Below are 19,004 nucleotides of genomic sequence, written 5' to 3'. Positions count from 1 at the left end.
TGTAACAGTGAGAAACGCACTGTCTTGGCGAAAGAAAGCTATTTTGTACAACTTCATATAAATAGCTGTAACTTTTGATAGAAGACTCGGATACACATGTTTATGGCTTTATCTTATAGAACTCAAGGTTCCCGTGCTGGGAAACCAGGTTTTGCAGCTGTTTGAGCTAAGATTTCCAAGTTATTCACATAATGAAAACCTATACTTTGTTTCGGTGGAGTTCCCCATTCAAATGAATGTAACAGTGAGAAACGCACTGTCTTGGCGAAAGAAAGCGTTTTTGTACAACTTCATATAAATAGCTGTAACTTTTGATAGAAGACTCAGACAAACATGTTTATGGCTTTATCTTATAGAACTCAAGGTCTCCGTGCTGGGAAAACAGGTTTTGCAGCTGTTTGAGCTAAGATTTCCAAGTTATTCACATAATGAAAACCTATACTTTGTTTCGCTCGAGTTCCCCATTCAAATGCATGTAACAGTGAGAAACGCACTGTCTTGGCGAAAGAAAGCGTTTTTGTACAACTTCATATGAATAGCTGTAACTTTTGATAGAAGACTCGGATACACATGTTTATGGCTTTATCTTATAGAGCTCAAGGTTCCCGTGCTGGGAAAACAGGTTTTGCAGCTGTTTGAGCTAAGATTTCCAAGTTATTCACATAATGAAAACCTATACTTTGTTTCGGTGGAGTTCCCCATTCAAATGCATGTAACAGTGAGAAACGCACTGTCTTGGCGAAAGAAAGCGTTTTTGTACAACTTCATATAAATAGCTGTAACTTTTGATAGAAGACTCGGATACACATGTTTATGGCTTTATCTTATAGAACTCAAGGTTCCCGTGCTGGGAAAACAGGTTTTGCAGCTGTTTGAGCTAAGATTTCCAAGTTATTCACATAATGAAAACCTATACTTTGTTTCGGTGGAGTTCCCCATTCAAATGAATGTAACAGTGAGAAACGCACTGTCTTGGCGAAAGAAAGCGTTTTTGTACAACTTCATATGAATAGCTGTAACTTTTGATAGAAGACTCGGATACACATGTTTATGGCTTTATCTTATAGAGCTCAAGGTTCCCGTGCTGGGGAAAACAGGTTTTGCAGCTGTTTGAGCTAAGATTTCCAAGTTATTCACATAATGAAAACCTATACTTTGTTTCGGTCGAGTTCCCCATTCAAATGCATGTAACAGTGAGAAACGCACTGTCTTGGCGAAAGAAAGCGTTTTTGTACAACTTCATATAAATAGCTGTAACTTTTGATAGAAGACTCAGACAAACATGTTTATGGCTTTATCTTATAGAACTCAAGGTTCCCGTGCTGGGAAAACAGGTTTTGCAGCTGTTTGAGCTAAGATTTCCAAGTTATTCACATAATGAAAACCTATACTTTGTTTCGGTCGAGTTCCCCATTCAAATGCATGTAACAGTGAGAAACGCACTGTCTTGGCGAAAGAAAGCTATTTTGTACAACTTCATTTAAATAGCTGTAACTTTTGATAGAAGACTCGGATACACATGTTTATGGCTTTATCTTATAGAACTCAAGGTCTCCGTGCTGGGAAAACAGGTTTTGCAGCTGTTTGAGCTAAGATTTCCAAGTTATTCACATAATGAAAACCTATACTTTGTTTCGGTCGAGTTCCCCATTCAAATGCATGTAACAGTGAGAAACGCACTGTCTTGGCGAAAGAAAGCTATTTTGTACAACTTCATATAAATAGCTGTAACTTTTGATAGAAGACTCGGATACACATGTTTATGGCTTTATCTTATAGAACTCAAGGTCTCCGTGCTGGGAAAACAGGTTTTGCAGCTGTTTGAGCTAAGATTTCCAAGTTATTCACATAATGAAAACCTATACTTTGTTTCGGTCGAGTTCCCCATTCAAATGCATGTAACAGTGAGAAACGCACTGTCTTGGCGAAAGAAAGCTATTTTGTACAACTTCATATAAATAGCTGTAACTTTTGATAGAAGACTCGGATACACATGTTTATGGCTTTATCTTATAGAACTCAAGGTTCCCGTGCTGGGAAACCAGGTTTTGCAGCTGTTTGAGCTAAGATTTCCAAGTTATTCACATAATGAAAACCTATACTTTGTTTCGGTGGAGTTCCCCATTCAAATGAATGTAACAGTGAGAAACGCACTGTCTTGGCGAAAGAAAGCGTTTTTGTACAACTTCATATAAATAGCTGTAACTTTTGATAGAAGACTCAGACAAACATGTTTATGGCTTTATCTTATAGAACTCAAGGTCTCCGTGCTGGGAAAACAGGTTTTGCAGCTGTTTGAGCTAAGATTTCCAAGTTATTCACATAATGAAAACCTATACTTTGTTTCGCTCGAGTTCCCCATTCAAATGCATGTAACAGTGAGAAACGCACTGTCTTGGCGAAAGAAAGCGTTTTTGTACAACTTCATATGAATAGCTGTAACTTTTGATAGAAGACTCGGATACACATGTTTATGGCTTTATCTTATAGAGCTCAAGGTTCCCATGCTGGGAAAACAGGTTTTGCAGCTGTTTGAGCTAAGATTTCCAAGTTATTCACATAATGAAAACCTATACTTTGTTTCGGTGGAGTTCCCCATTCAAATGAATGTAACAGTGAGAAACGCACTGTCTTGGCGAAAGAAAGCGTTTTTGTACAACTTCATATGAATAGCTGTAACTTTTGATAGAAGACTCGGATACACATGTTTATGGCTTTATCTTATAGAGCTCAAGGTTCCCGTGCTGGGGAAAACAGGTTTTGCAGCTGTTTGAGCTAAGATTTCCAAGTTATTCACATAATGAAAACCTATACTTTGTTTCGGTCGAGTTCCCCATTCAAATGCATGTAACAGTGAGAAACGCACTGTCTTGGCGAAAGAAAGCGTTTTTGTACAACTTCATATAAATAGCTGTAACTTTTGATAGAAGACTCAGACAAACATGTTTATGGCTTTATCTTATAGAACTCAAGGTTCCCGTGCTGGGAAAACAGGTTTTGCAGCTGTTTGAGCTAAGATTTCCAAGTTATTCACATAATGAAAACCTATACTTTGTTTCGGTCGAGTTCCCCATTCAAATGCATGTAACAGTGAGAAACGCACTGTCTTGGCGAAAGAAAGCTATTTTGTACAACTTCATTTAAATAGCTGTAACTTTTGATAGAAGACTCGGATACACATGTTTATGGCTTTATCTTATAGAACTCAAGGTCTCCGTGCTGGGAAAACAGGTTTTGCAGCTGTTTGAGCTAAGATTTCCAAGTTATTCACATAATGAAAACCTATACTTTGTTTCGGTCGAGTTCCCCATTCAAATGCATGTAACAGTGAGAAACGCACTGTCTTGGCGAAAGAAAGCTATTTTGTACAACTTCATATAAATAGCTGTAACTTTTGATAGAAGACTCGGATACACATGTTTATGGCTTTATCTTATAGAGCTCAGGGTTCCCGTGCTGGGAAACCAGCTTTTGCAGCTGTTTGAGCTAAGATTTCCAAGTTATTCACATAATGAAAACCTATACTTTGTTTCGGTCGAGTTCCCCATTCAAATGCATGTAACAGTGAGAAACGCACTGTCTTGGCGAAAGAAAGCTATTTTGTACAACTTCATATAAATAGCTGTAACTTTTGATAGAAGACTCGGATACACATGTTTATGGCTTTATCTTATAGAACTCAAGGTTCCCGTGCTGGGAAAACAGGTTTTGCAGCTGTTTGAGCTAAGATTTCCAAGTTATTCACATAATGAAAACCTATACTTTGTTTCGGTGGAGTTCCCCATTCAAATGAATGTAACAGTGAGAAACGCACTGTCTTGGCGAAAGAAAGCTATTTTGTACAACTTCATATAAATAGCTGTAACTTTTGATAGAAGACTCGGATACACATGTTTATGGCTTTATCTTATAGAACTCAAGGTTCCCGTGCTGGGAAACCAGGTTTTGCAGCTGTTTGAGCTAAGATTTCCAAGTTATTCACATAATGAAAACCTATACTTTGTTTCGGTGGAGTTCCCCATTCAAATGAATGTAACAGTGAGAAACGCACTGTCTTGGCGAAAGAAAGCGTTTTTGTACAACTTCATATAAATAGCTGTAACTTTTGATAGAAGACTCAGACAAACATGTTTATGGCTTTATCTTATAGAGCTCAAGGTTCCCGTGCTGGGAAAACAGGTTTTGCAGCTGTTTGAGCTAAGATTTCCAAGTTATTCACATAATGAAAACCTATACTTTGTTTCGGTCGAGTTCCCCATTCAAATGCATGTAACAGTGAGAAACGCACTGTCTTGGCGAAAGAAAGCGTTTTTGTACAACTTCATATGAATAGCTGTAACTTTTGATAGAAGACTCGGATACACATGTTTATGGCTTTATCTTATAGAGCTCAAGGTTCCCGTGCTGGGAAAACAGGTTTTGCAGCTGTTTGAGCTAAGATTTCCAAGTTATTCACATAATGAAAACCTATACTTTGTTTCAGTCGAGTTCCCCATTCAAATGCATGTAACAGTGAGAAACGCACTGTCTTGGCGAAAGAAAGCGTTTTTGTACAACTTCATATAAATAGCTGTAACTTTTGATAGAAGACTCGGATACACATGTTTATGGCTTTATCTTATAGAACTCAAGGTTCCCGTGCTGGGAAACCAGGTTTTGCAGCTGTTTGAGCTAAGATTTCCAAGTTATTCACATAATGAAAACCTATACTTTGTTTCGGTGGAGTTCCCCATTCAAATGCATGTAACAGTGAGAAACGCACTGTCTTGGCGAAAGAAAGCGTTTTTGTACAACTTCATATGAATAGCTGTAACTTTTGATAGAAGACTCGAATACACATGTTTATGGCTTTATCTTATAGAGCTCAAGGTTCCCGTGCTGGGAAAACAGGTTTTGCAGCTGTTTGAGCTAAGATTTCCAAGTTATTCACATAATGAAAACCTATACTTTGTTTCAGTCGAGTTCCCCATTCAAGTGCATGTAACAGTGAGAAACGCACTGTCTTGGCGAAAGAAAGCGTTTTTGTACAACTTCATATAAATAGCTGTAACTTTTGATAGAAGACTCGGATACACATGTTTATGGCTTTATCTTATAGAGCTCAAGGTTCCCGTGCTGGGAAAACAGGTTTTGCAGCTGTTTGAGCTAAGATTTCCAAGTTATTCACATAATGAAAACCTATACTTTGTTTCGGTGGAGTTCCCCATTCAAATGAATGTAACAGTGAGAAACGCACTGTCTTGGCGAAAGAAAACGTTTTTGTACAACTTCATATAAATAGCTGTAACTTTTGATAGAAGACTCAGACAAACATGTTTATGGCTTTATCTTATAGAACTCAAGGTTCCCGTGCTGGGAAAACAGGTTTTGCAGCTGTTTGAGCTAAGATTTCCAAGTTATTCACATAATGAAAACCTATACTTTGTTTCGGTGGAGTTCCCCATTCAAATGAATGTAACAGTGAGAAACGCACTGTCTTGGCGAAAGAAAGCGTTTTTGTACAACTTCATATAAATAGCTGTAACTTTTGATAGAAGACTCAGACAAACATGTTTATGGCTTTATCTTATAGAACTCAAGGTTCCCGTGCTGGGAAAACAGGTTTTGCAGCTGTTTGAGCTAAGATTTCCAAGTTATTCACATAATGAAAACCTATACTTTGTTTCGGTCGAGTTCCCCATTCAAATGCATGTAACAGTGAGAAACGCACTGTCTTGGCGAAAGAAAGCTATTTTGTACAACTTCATTTAAATAGCTGTAACTTTTGATAGAAGACTCGGATACACATGTTTATGGCTTTATCTTATAGAACTCAAGGTCTCCGTGCTGGGAAAACAGGTTTTGCAGCTGTTTGAGCTAAGATTTCCAAGTTATTCACATAATGAAAACCTATACTTTGTTTCGGTCGAGTTCCCCATTCAAATGCATGTAACAGTGAGAAACGCACTGTCTTGGCGAAAGAAAGCTATTTTGTACAACTTCATATAAATAGCTGTAACTTTTGATAGAAGACTCGGATACACATGTTTATGGCTTTATCTTATAGAACTCAAGGTTCCCGTGCTGGGAAACCAGGTTTTGCAGCTGTTTGAGCTAAGATTTCCAAGTTATTCACATAATGAAAACCTATACTTTGTTTCGGTGGAGTTCCCCATTCAAATGAATGTAACAGTGAGAAACGCACTGTCTTGGCGAAAGAAAGCGTTTTTGTACAACTTCATATAAATAGCTGTAACTTTTGATAGAAGACTCAGACAAACATGTTTATGGCTTTATCTTATAGAACTCAAGGTCTCCGTGCTGGGAAAACAGGTTTTGCAGCTGTTTGAGCTAAGATTTCCAAGTTATTCACATAATGAAAACCTATACTTTGTTTCGCTCGAGTTCCCCATTCAAATGCATGTAACAGTGAGAAACGCACTGTCTTGGCGAAAGAAAGCGTTTTTGTACAACTTCATATGAATAGCTGTAACTTTTGATAGAAGACTCGGATACACATGTTTATGGCTTTATCTTATAGAGCTCAAGGTTCCCATGCTGGGAAAACAGGTTTTGCAGCTGTTTGAGCTAAGATTTCCAAGTTATTCACATAATGAAAACCTATACTTTGTTTCGGTGGAGTTCCCCATTCAAATGAATGTAACAGTGAGAAACGCACTGTCTTGGCGAAAGAAAGCGTTTTTGTACAACTTCATATGAATAGCTGTAACTTTTGATAGAAGACTCGGATACACATGTTTATGGCTTTATCTTATAGAGCTCAAGGTTCCCGTGCTGGGGAAAACAGGTTTTGCAGCTGTTTGAGCTAAGATTTCCAAGTTATTCACATAATGAAAACCTATACTTTGTTTCGGTCGAGTTCCCCATTCAAATGCATGTAACAGTGAGAAACGCACTGTCTTGGCGAAAGAAAGCGTTTTTGTACAACTTCATATAAATAGCTGTAACTTTTGATAGAAGACTCAGACAAACATGTTTATGGCTTTATCTTATAGAACTCAAGGTTCCCGTGCTGGGAAAACAGGTTTTGCAGCTGTTTGAGCTAAGATTTCCAAGTTATTCACATAATGAAAACCTATACTTTGTTTCGGTCGAGTTCCCCATTCAAATGCATGTAACAGTGAGAAACGCACTGTCTTGGCGAAAGAAAGCTATTTTGTACAACTTCATTTAAATAGCTGTAACTTTTGATAGAAGACTCGGATACACATGTTTATGGCTTTATCTTATAGAACTCAAGGTCTCCGTGCTGGGAAAACAGGTTTTGCAGCTGTTTGAGCTAAGATTTCCAAGTTATTCACATAATGAAAACCTATACTTTGTTTCGGTCGAGTTCCCCATTCAAATGCATGTAACAGTGAGAAACGCACTGTCTTGGCGAAAGAAAGCTATTTTGTACAACTTCATATAAATAGCTGTAACTTTTGATAGAAGACTCGGATACACATGTTTATGGCTTTATCTTATAGAGCTCAGGGTTCCCGTGCTGGGAAACCAGCTTTTGCAGCTGTTTGAGCTAAGATTTCCAAGTTATTCACATAATGAAAACCTATACTTTGTTTCGGTCGAGTTCCCCATTCAAATGCATGTAACAGTGAGAAACGCACTGTCTTGGCGAAAGAAAGCTATTTTGTACAACTTCATATAAATAGCTGTAACTTTTGATAGAAGACTCGGATACACATGTTTATGGCTTTATCTTATAGAACTCAAGGTTCCCGTGCTGGGAAACCAGGTTTTGCAGCTGTTTGAGCTAAGATTTCCAAGTTATTCACATAATGAAAACCTATACTTTGTTTCGGTGGAGTTCCCCATTCAAATGAATGTAACAGTGAGAAACGCACTGTCTTGGCGAAAGAAAGCTATTTTGTACAACTTCATATAAATAGCTGTAACTTTTGATAGAAGACTCGGATACACATGTTTATGGCTTTATCTTATAGAACTCAAGGTTCCCGTGCTGGGAAACCAGGTTTTGCAGCTGTTTGAGCTAAGATTTCCAAGTTATTCACATAATGAAAACCTATACTTTGTTTCGGTGGAGTTCCCCATTCAAATGAATGTAACAGTGAGAAACGCACTGTCTTGGCGAAAGAAAGCGTTTTTGTACAACTTCATATAAATAGCTGTAACTTTTGATAGAAGACTCAGACAAACATGTTTATGGCTTTATCTTATAGAGCTCAAGGTTCCCGTGCTGGGAAAACAGGTTTTGCAGCTGTTTGAGCTAAGATTTCCAAGTTATTCACATAATGAAAACCTATACTTTGTTTCGCTCGAGTTCCCCATTCAAATGCATGTAACAGTGAGAAACGCACTGTCTTGGCGAAAGAAAGCGTTTTTGTACAACTTCATATGAATAGCTGTAACTTTTGATAGAAGACTCGAATACACATGTTTATGGCTTTATCTTATAGAGCTCAAGGTTCCCGTGCTGGGAAAACAGGTTTTGCAGCTGTTTGAGCTAAGATTTCCAAGTTATTCACATAATGAAAACCTATACTTTGTTTCAGTCGAGTTCCCCATTCAAATGCATGTAACAGTGAGAAACGCACTGTCTTGGCGAAAGAAAGCGTTTTTGTACAACTTCATATAAATAGCTGTAACTTTTGATAGAAGACTCGGATACACATGTTTATGGCTTTATCTTATAGAGCTCAAGGTTCCCGTGCTGGGAAAACAGGTTTTGCAGCTGTTTGAGCTAAGATTTCCAAGTTATTCACATAATGAAAACCTATACTTTGTTTCGGTGGAGTTCCCCATTCAAATGAATGTAACAGTGAGAAACGCACTGTCTTGGCGAAAGAAAGCGTTTTTGTACAACTTCATATAAATAGCTGTAACTTTTGATAGAAGACTCAGACAAACATGTTTATGGCTTTATCTTATAGAACTCAAGGTTCCCGTGCTGGGAAAACAGGTTTTGCAGCTGTTTGAGCTAAGATTTCCAAGTTATTCACATAATGAAAACCTATACTTTGTTTCGGTCGAGTTCCCCATTCAAATGCATGTAACAGTGAGAAACGCACTGTCTTGGCGAAAGAAAGCTATTTTGTACAACTTCATTTAAATAGCTGTAACTTTTGATAGAAGACTCGGATACACATGTTTATGGCTTTATCTTATAGAACTCAAGGTCTCCGTGCTGGGAAAACAGGTTTTGCAGCTGTTTGAGCTAAGATTTCCAAGTTATTCACATAATGAAAACCTATACTTTGTTTCGGTCGAGTTCCCCATTCAAATGCATGTAACAGTGAGAAACGCACTGTCTTGGCGAAAGAAAGCTATTTTGTACAACTTCATATAAATAGCTGTAACTTTTGATAGAAGACTCGGATACACATGTTTATGGCTTTATCTTATAGAACTCAAGGTCTCCGTGCTGGGAAAACAGGTTTTGCAGCTGTTTGAGCTAAGATTTCCAAGTTATTCACATAATGAAAACCTATACTTTGTTTCGGTCGAGTTCCCCATTCAAATGCATGTAACAGTGAGAAACGCACTGTCTTGGCGAAAGAAAGCTATTTTGTACAACTTCATATAAATAGCTGTAACTTTTGATAGAAGACTCGGATACACATGTTTATGGCTTTATCTTATAGAACTCAAGGTCTCCGTGCTGGGAAAACAGGTTTTGCAGCTGTTTGAGCTAAGATTTCCAAGTTATTCACATAATGAAAACCTATACTTTGTTTCGGTGGAGTTCCCCATTCAAATGCATGTAACAGTGAGAAACGCACTGTCTTGGCGAAAGAAAGCTATTTTGTACAACTTCATATAAATAGCTGTAACTTTTGATAGAAGACTCGGATACACATGTTTATGGCTTTATCTTATAGAACTCAAGGTTCCCGTGCTGGGAAACCAGGTTTTGCAGCTGTTTGAGCTAAGATTTCCAAGTTATTCACATAATGAAAACCTATACTTTGTTTCGGTGGAGTTCCCCATTCAAATGAATGTAACAGTGAGAAACGCACTGTCTTGGCGAAAGAAAGCGTTTTTGTACAACTTCATATAAATAGCTGTAACTTTTGATAGAAGACTCAGACAAACATGTTTATGGCTTTATCTTATAGAACTCAAGGTCTCCGTGCTGGGAAAACAGGTTTTGCAGCTGTTTGAGCTAAGATTTCCAAGTTATTCACATAATGAAAACCTATACTTTGTTTCGCTCGAGTTCCCCATTCAAATGCATGTAACAGTGAGAAACGCACTGTCTTGGCGAAAGAAAGCGTTTTTGTACAACTTCATATAAATAGCTGTAACTTTTGATAGAAGACTCGGATACACATGTTTATGGCTTTATCTTATAGAACTCAAGGTTCCCGTGCTGGGAAACCAGGTTTTGCAGCTGTTTGAGCTAAGATTTCCAAGTTATTCACATAATGAAAACCTATACTTTGTTTCGGTGGAGTTCCCCATTCAAATGAATGTAACAGTGAGAAACGCACTGTCTTGGCGAAAGAAAACGTTTTTGTACAACTTCATATAAATAGCTGTAACTTTTGATAGAAGACTCAGACAAACATGTTTATGGCTTTATCTTATAGAACTCAAGGTTCCCGTGCTGGGAAAACAGGTTTTGCAGCTGTTTGAGCTAAGATTTCCAAGTTATTCACATAATGAAAACCTATACTTTGTTTCGGTGGAGTTCCCCATTCAAATGAATGTAACAGTGAGAAACGCACTGTCTTGGCGAAAGAAAGCGTTTTTGTACAACTTCATATAAATAGCTGTAACTTTTGATAGAAGACTCAGACAAACATGTTTATGGCTTTATCTTATAGAACTCAAGGTTCCCGTGCTGGGAAAACAGGTTTTGCAGCTGTTTGAGCTAAGATTTCCAAGTTATTCACATAATGAAAACCTATACTTTGTTTCGGTCGAGTTCCCCATTCAAATGCATGTAACAGTGAGAAACGCACTGTCTTGGCGAAAGAAAGCTATTTTGTACAACTTCATTTAAATAGCTGTAACTTTTGATAGAAGACTCGGATACACATGTTTATGGCTTTATCTTATAGAACTCAAGGTCTCCGTGCTGGGAAAACAGGTTTTGCAGCTGTTTGAGCTAAGATTTCCAAGTTATTCACATAATGAAAACCTATACTTTGTTTCGCTCGAGTTCCCCATTCAAATGCATGTAACAGTGAGAAACGCACTGTCTTGGCGAAAGAAAGCGTTTTTGTACAACTTCATATAAATAGCTGTAACTTTTGATAGAAGACTCAGACAAACATGTTTATGGCTTTATCTTATAGAACTCAAGGTCTCCGTGCTGGGAAAACAGGTTTTGCAGCTGTTTGAGCTAAGATTTCCAAGTTATTCACATAATGAAAACCTATACTTTGTTTCGGTGGAGTTCCCCATTCAAATGAATGTAACAGTGAGAAACGCACTGTCTTGGCGAAAGAAAACGTTTTTGTACAACTTCATATAAATAGCTGTAACTTTTGATAGAAGACTCAGACAAACATGTTTATGGCTTTATCTTATAGAACTCAAGGTTCCCGTGCTGGGAAAACAGGTTTTGCAGCTGTTTGAGCTAAGATTTCCAAGTTATTCACATAATGAAAACCTATACTTTGTTTCGGTGGAGTTCCCCATTCAAATGCATGTAACAGTGAGAAACGCACTGTCTTGGCGAAAGAAAGCGTTTTTGTACAACTTCATAGAAATAGCTGTAACTTTTGATAGAAGACTCGGATACACATGTTTATGGCTTTATCTTATAGAACTCAAGGTCTCCGTGCTGGGAAAACAGGTTTTGCAGCTGTTTGAGCTAAGATTTCCAAGTTATTCACATAATGAAAACTTATACTTTGTTTCGGTCGAGTTCCCCATTCAAAATGCATGTAACAGTGAGAAACGCACTGTCTTGGTGAAAGAAAGCGTTTTTGTACAACTTCATATAAATAGCTGTAACTTTTGATAGAAGACTCAGACAAACATGTTTATGGCTTTATCTTATAGAACTCAAGGTCTCCGTGCTGGGCAAACAGGTTTTGCAGCTGTTTGAGCTAAGATTTCCAAGTTATTCACATAATGAAAACTTATACTTTGTTTCGGTCGAGTTCCCCATTCAAATGCATGTAACAGTGAGAAACGCACTGTCTTGGCGAAAGAAAGCGTTTTTGTACAACTTCATATGAATAGCTGTAACTTTTGATAGAAGACTCGGATACACATGTTTATGGCTTTATCTTATAGAACTCAAGGTCTCCGTGCTGGGCAAATAGGTTTTGCAGCTGTTTGAGCTAAGATTTCCAAGTTATTCACATAATGAAAACCTATACTTTGTTTCGGTCGAGTTCCCCATTCAAATGCATGTAACAGTGAGAAACGCACTGTCTTGGCGAAAGAAAGCGTTTTTGTACAACTTCATATAAATAGCTGTAACTTTTGATAGAAGACTCAGACAAACATGTTTATGGCTTTATCTTATAGAACTCAAGGTCTCCGTGCTGGGCAAACAGGTTTTGCAGCTGTTTGAGCTAAGATTTCCAAGTTATTCACATAATGAAAACTTATACTTTGTTTCGGTCGAGTTCCCCATTCAAAATGCATGTAACAGTGAGAAACGCACTGTCTTGGCGAAAGAAAGCGTTTTTGTACAACTTCATATAAATAGCTGTAACTTTTGATAGAAGACTCGGATACACATGTTTATGGCTTTATCTTATAGAACTCAAGGTCTCCGTGCTGGGCAAATAGGTTTTGCAGCTGTTTGAGCTAAGATTTCCAAGTTATTCACATAATGAAAACCTATACTTTGTTTCGGTCGAGTTCCCCATTCAAATGCATGTAACAGTGAGAAACGCACTGTCTTGGCGAAAGAAAGCTATTTTGTACAACTTCATATAAATAGCTGTAACTTTTGATAGAAGACTCAGACAAACATGTTTATGGCCTTATATTATAGAACTCAAGGTCTCCGTGCTGGGAAAACAGGTTTTGCAGCTGTTTGAGCTAAGATTTCCAAGTTATTCACATAATGAAAACCTATACTTTGTTTCGGTCGAGTTCCCCATTCAAATGCATGTAACAGTGAGAAACGCACTGTCTTGGCGAAAGAAAGCTATTTTGTACAACTTCATAGAAATAGCTGTAACTTTTGATAGAAGACTCAGACAAACATGTTTATGGCCTTATATTATAGAACTCAAGGTCTCCGTGCTGGGAAAACAGGTTTTGCAGCTGTTTGAGCTAAGATTTCCAAGTTATTCACATAATGAAAACTTATACTTTGTTTCGGTCGAGTTCCCCATTCAAATGCATGTAACAGTGAGAAACGCACTGTCTTGGCGAAAGAAAGCGTTTTTGTACAACTTCATATAAATAGCTGTAACTTTTGATAGAAGACTCAGACAAACATGTTTATGGCTTTATCTTATAGAACTCAAGGTCTCCGTGCTGGGAAAACAGGTTTTGCAGCTGTTTGAGCTAAGATTTCCAAGTTATTCACATAATGAAAACTTATACTTTGTTTCGGTCGAGTTCCCCATTCAAATGCATGTAACAGTGAGAAACGCACTGTCTTGGCGAAAGAAAGCGTTTTTGTACAACTTCATAGAAATAGCTGTAACTTTTGATAGAAGACTCGGATACACATGTTTATGGCTTTATCTTATAGAACTCAAGGTCTCCGTGCTGGGCAAACAGGTTTTGCAGCTGTTTGAGCTAAGATTTCCAAGTTATTCACATAATGAAAACTTATACTTTGTTTCGGTCGAGTTCCCCATTCAAAATGCATGTAACAGTGAGAAACGCACTGTCTTGGTGAAAGAAAGCGTTTTTGTACAACTTCATATAAATAGCTGTAACTTTTGATAGAAGACTCAGACAAACATGTTTATGGCTTTATCTTATAGAACTCAAGGTCTCCGTGCTGGGAAAACAGGTTTTGCAGCTGTTTGAGCTAAGATTTCCAAGTTATTCACATAATGAAAACTTATACTTTGTTTCGGTCGAGTTCCCCATTCAAATGCATGTAACAGTGAGAAACGCACTGTCTTGGCGAAAGAAAGCGTTTTTGTACAACTTCATAGAAATAGCTGTAACTTTTGATAGAAGACTCGGATACACATGTTTATGGCTTTATCTTATAGAACTCAAGGTCTCCGTGCTGGGCAAACAGGTTTTGCAGCTGTTTGAGCTAAGATTTCCAAGTTATTCACATAATGAAAACTTATACTTTGTTTCGGTCGAGTTCCCCATTCAAAATGCATGTAACAGTGAGAAACGCACTGTCTTGGTGAAAGAAAGCGTTTTTGTACAACTTCATATAAATAGCTGTAACTTTTGATAGAAGACTCGGATACACATGTTTATGGCTTTATCTTATAGAACTCAAGGTCTCCGTGCTGGGCAAATAGGTTTTGCAGCTGTTTGAGCTAAGATTTCCAAGTTATTCACATAATGAAAACCTATACTTTGTTTCGGTCGAGTTCCCCATTCAAATGCATGTAACAGTGAGAAACGCACTGTCTTGGCGAAAGAAAGCATTTTTGTACAACTTCATATGAATAGCTGTAACTTTTGATAGAAGACTTGGATACACATGTTTATGGCTTTATCTTATAGAACTCAAGGTCTCCGTGCTGGGCAAATAGGTTTTGCAGCTGTTTGAGCTAAGATTTCCAAGTTATTCACATAATGAAAACCTATACTTTGTTTCGGTCGAGTTCCCCATTCAAATGCATGTAACAGTGAGAAACGCACTGTCTTGGCGAAAGAAAGCGTTTTTGTACAACTTCATATAAATAGCTGTAACTTTTGATAGAAGACTTGGATACACATGTTTATGGCTTTATCTTATAGAACTCAAGGTCTCCGTGCTGGGAAAACAGGTTTTGCAGCTGTTTGAGCTAAGATTTCCAAGTTATTCACATAATGAAAACCTATACTTTGTTTCGGTCGAGTTCCCCATTCAAATGCATGTAACAGTGAGAAACGCACTGTCTTGGCGAAAGAAAGCTATTTTGTACAACTTCATAGAAATAGCTGTAACTTTTGATAGAAGACTCAGACAAACATGTTTATGGCTTTATATTATAGAACTCAAGGTCTCCGTGCTGGGAAAACAGGTTTTGCAGCTGTTTGAGCTAAGATTTCCAAGTTATTCACATAATGAAAACTTATACTTTGTTTCGGTCGAGTTCCCCATTCAAATGCATGTAACAGTGAGAAACGCACTGTCTTGGCGAAAGAAAGCGTTTTTGTACAACTTCATATAAATAGCTGTAACTTTTGATAGAAGACTCAGACAAACATGTTTATGGCCTTATATTATAGAACTCAAGGTCTCCGTGCTGGGAAAACAGGTTTTGCAGCTGTTTGAGCTAAGATTTCCAAGTTATTCACATAATGAAAACCTATACTTTGTTTCGGTCGAGTTCCCCATTCAAATGCATGTAACAGTGAGAAACGCACTGTCTTGGCGAAAGAAAGCGTTTTTGTACAACTTCATATAAATAGCTGTAACTTTTGATAGAAGACTCAGACAAACATGTTTATGGCTTTATCTTATAGAACTCAAGGTCTCCGTGCTGGGAAAACAGGTTTTGCAGCTGTTTGAGCTAAGATTTCCAAGTTATTCACATAATGAAAACTTATACTTTGTTTCGGTCGAGTTCCCCATTCAAATGCATGTAACAGTGAGAAACGCACTGTCTTGGCGAAAGAAAGCGTTTTTGTACAACTTCATAGAAATAGCTGTAACTTTTGATAGAAGACTCGGATACACATGTTTATGGCTTTATCTTATAGAACTCAAGGTCTCCGTGCTGGGCAAACAGGTTTTGCAGCTGTTTGAGCTAAGATTTCCAAGTTATTCACATAATGAAAACTTATACTTTGTTTCGGTCGAGTTCCCCATTCAAAATGCATGTAACAGTGAGAAACGCACTGTCTTGGTGAAAGAAAGCGTTTTTGTACAACTTCATATAAATAGCTGTAACTTTTGATAGAAGACTCAGACAAACATGTTTATGGCTTTATCTTATAGAACTCAAGGTCTCCGTGCTGGGAAAACAGGTTTTGCAGCTGTTTGAGCTAAGATTTCCAAGTTATTCACATAATGAAAACTTATACTTTGTTTCGGTCGAGTTCCCCATTCAAATGCATGTAACAGTGAGAAACGCACTGTCTTGGCGAAAGAAAGCGTTTTTGTACAACTTCATAGAAATAGCTGTAACTTTTGATAGAAGACTCGGATACACATGTTTATGGCTTTATCTTATAGAACTCAAGGTCTCCGTGCTGGGCAAACAGGTTTTGCAGCTGTTTGAGCTAAGATTTCCAAGTTATTCACATAATGAAAACTTATACTTTGTTTCGGTCGAGTTCCCCATTCAAAATGCATGTAACAGTGAGAAACGCACTGTCTTGGTGAAAGAAAGCGTTTTTGTACAACTTCATATAAATAGCTGTAACTTTTGATAGAAGACTCGGATACACATGTTTATGGCTTTATCTTATAGAACTCAAGGTCTCCGTGCTGGGCAAATAGGTTTTGCAGCTGTTTGAGCTAAGATTTCCAAGTTATTCACATAATGAAAACCTATACTTTGTTTCGGTCGAGTTCCCCATTCAAATGCATGTAACAGTGAGAAACGCACTGTCTTGGCGAAAGAAAGCATTTTTGTACAACTTCATATGAATAGCTGTAACTTTTGATAGAAGACTTGGATACACATGTTTATGGCTTTATCTTATAGAACTCAAGGTCTCCGTGCTGGGCAAATAGGTTTTGCAGCTGTTTGAGCTAAGATTTCCAAGTTATTCACATAATGAAAACCTATACTTTGTTTCGGTCGAGTTCCCCATTCAAATGCATGTAACAGTGAGAAACGCACTGTCTTGGCGAAAGAAAGCGTTTTTGTACAACTTCATATAAATAGCTGTAACTTTTGATAGAAGACTTGGATACACATGTTTATGGCTTTATCTTATAGAACTCAAGGTCTCCGTGCTGGGAAAACAGGTTTTGCAGCTGTTTGAGCTAAGATTTCCAAGTTATTCACATAATGAAAACCTATACTTTGTTTCGGTCGAGTTCCCCATTCAAATGCATGTAACAGTGAGAAACGCACTGTCTTGGCGAAAGAAAGCTATTTTGTACAACTTCATAGAAATAGCTGTAACTTTTGATAGAAGACTCAGACAAACATGTTTATGGCCTTATATTATAGAACTCAAGGTCTCCGTGCTGGGAAAACAGGTTTTGCAGCTGTTTGAGCTAAGATTTCCAAGTTATTCACATAATGAAAACTTATACTTTGTTTCGGTCGAGTTCCCCATTCAAATGCATGTAACAGTGAGAAACGCACTGTCTTGGCGAAAGAAAGCGTTTTTGTACAACTTCATATAAATAGCTGTAACTTTTGATAGAAGACTCAGACAAACATGTTTATGGCCTTATATTATAGAACTCAAGGTCTCCGTGCTGGGAAAACAGGTTTTGCAGCTGTTTGAGCTAAGATTTCCAAGTTATTCACATAATGAAAACCTATACTTTGTTTCGGTCGAGTTCCCCATTCAAATGCATGTAACAGTGAGAAACGCACTGTCTTGGCGAAAGAAAGCGTTTTTGTACAACTTCATATAAATAGCTGTAACTTTTGATAGAAGACTCAGACAAACATGTTTATGGCTTTATCTTATAGAACTCAAGGTCTCCGTGCTGGGAAAACAGGTTTTGCAGCTGTTTGAGCTAAGATTTCCAAGTTATTCACATAATGAAAACTTATACTTTGTTTCGGTCGAGTTCCCCATTCAAATGCATGTAACAGTGAGAAACGCACTGTCTTGGCGAAAGAAAGCGTTTTTGTACAACTTCATAGAAATAGCTGTAACTTTTGATAGAAGACTCGGATACACATGTTTATGGCTTTATCTTATAGAACTCAAGGTCTCCGTGCTGGGCAAACAGGTTTTGCAGCTGTTTGAGCTAAGATTTCCAAGTTATTCACATAATGAAAACTTATACTTTGTTTCGGTCGAGTTCCCCATTCAAAATGCATGTAACAGTGAGAAACGCACTGTCTTGGTGAAAGAAAGCGTTTTTGTACAACTTCATATAAATAGCTGTAACTTTTGATAGAAGACTCAGACAAACATGTTTATGGCTTTATCTTATAGAACTCAAGGTCTCCGTGCTGGGAAAACAGGTTTTGCAGCTGTTTGAGCTAAGATTTCCAAGTTATTCACATAATGAAAACTTATACTTTGTTTCGGTCGAGTTCCCCATTCAAATGCATGTAACAGTGAGAAACGCACTGTCTTGGCGAAAGAAAGCGTTTTTGTACAACTTCATAGAAATAGCTGTAACTTTTGATAGAAGACTCGGATACACATGTTTATGGCTTTATCTTATAGAACTCAAGGTCTCCGTGCTGGGCAAGCAGGTTTTGCAGCTGTTTGAGCTAAGATTTCCAAGTTATTCACATAATGAAAACTTATACTTTGTTTCGGTCGAGTTCCCCATTCAAAATGCATGTAACAGTGAGAAACGCACTGTCTTGGTGAAAGAAAGCGTTTTTGTACAACTTCATATAAATAGCTGTAACTTTTGATAGAAGACTCGGATACACATGTTTATGGCTTTATCTTATAGAACTCAAGGTCTCCGTGCTGGGCAAATAGGTTTTGCAGCTGTTTGAGCTAAGATTTCCAAGTTATTCACATAATGAAAACCTATACTTTGTTTCGGTCGAGTTCCCCATTCAAATGCATGTAACAGTGAGAAACGCACTGTCTTGGCGAAAGAAAGCGTTTTTGTACAACTTCATATGAATAGCTGTAACTTTTGATAGAAGACTTGGATACACATGTTTATGGCTTTATCTTATAGAACTCAAGGTCTCCGTGCTGGGCAAATAGGTTTTGCAGCTGTTTGAGCTAAGATTTCCAAGTTATTCACATAATGAAAACCTATACTTTGTTTCGGTCGAGTTCCCCATTCAAATGCATGTAACAGTGAGAAACGCACTGTCTTGGCGAAA

This window comes from Aulonocara sp. 'chitande type north' Nkhata Bay, linkage group LG13, assembly GCF_057382095.1.
Source record: "Aulonocara sp. 'chitande type north' Nkhata Bay isolate Kocher_YH1m ecotype deep benthic linkage group LG13, A_spYH_male_GT1.1, whole genome shotgun sequence".
Lineage (NCBI taxonomy): Eukaryota > Metazoa > Chordata > Actinopteri > Cichliformes > Cichlidae > Aulonocara > Aulonocara sp. 'chitande type north' Nkhata Bay.
Note: the sequence above shows the minus strand (reverse complement) of the source record.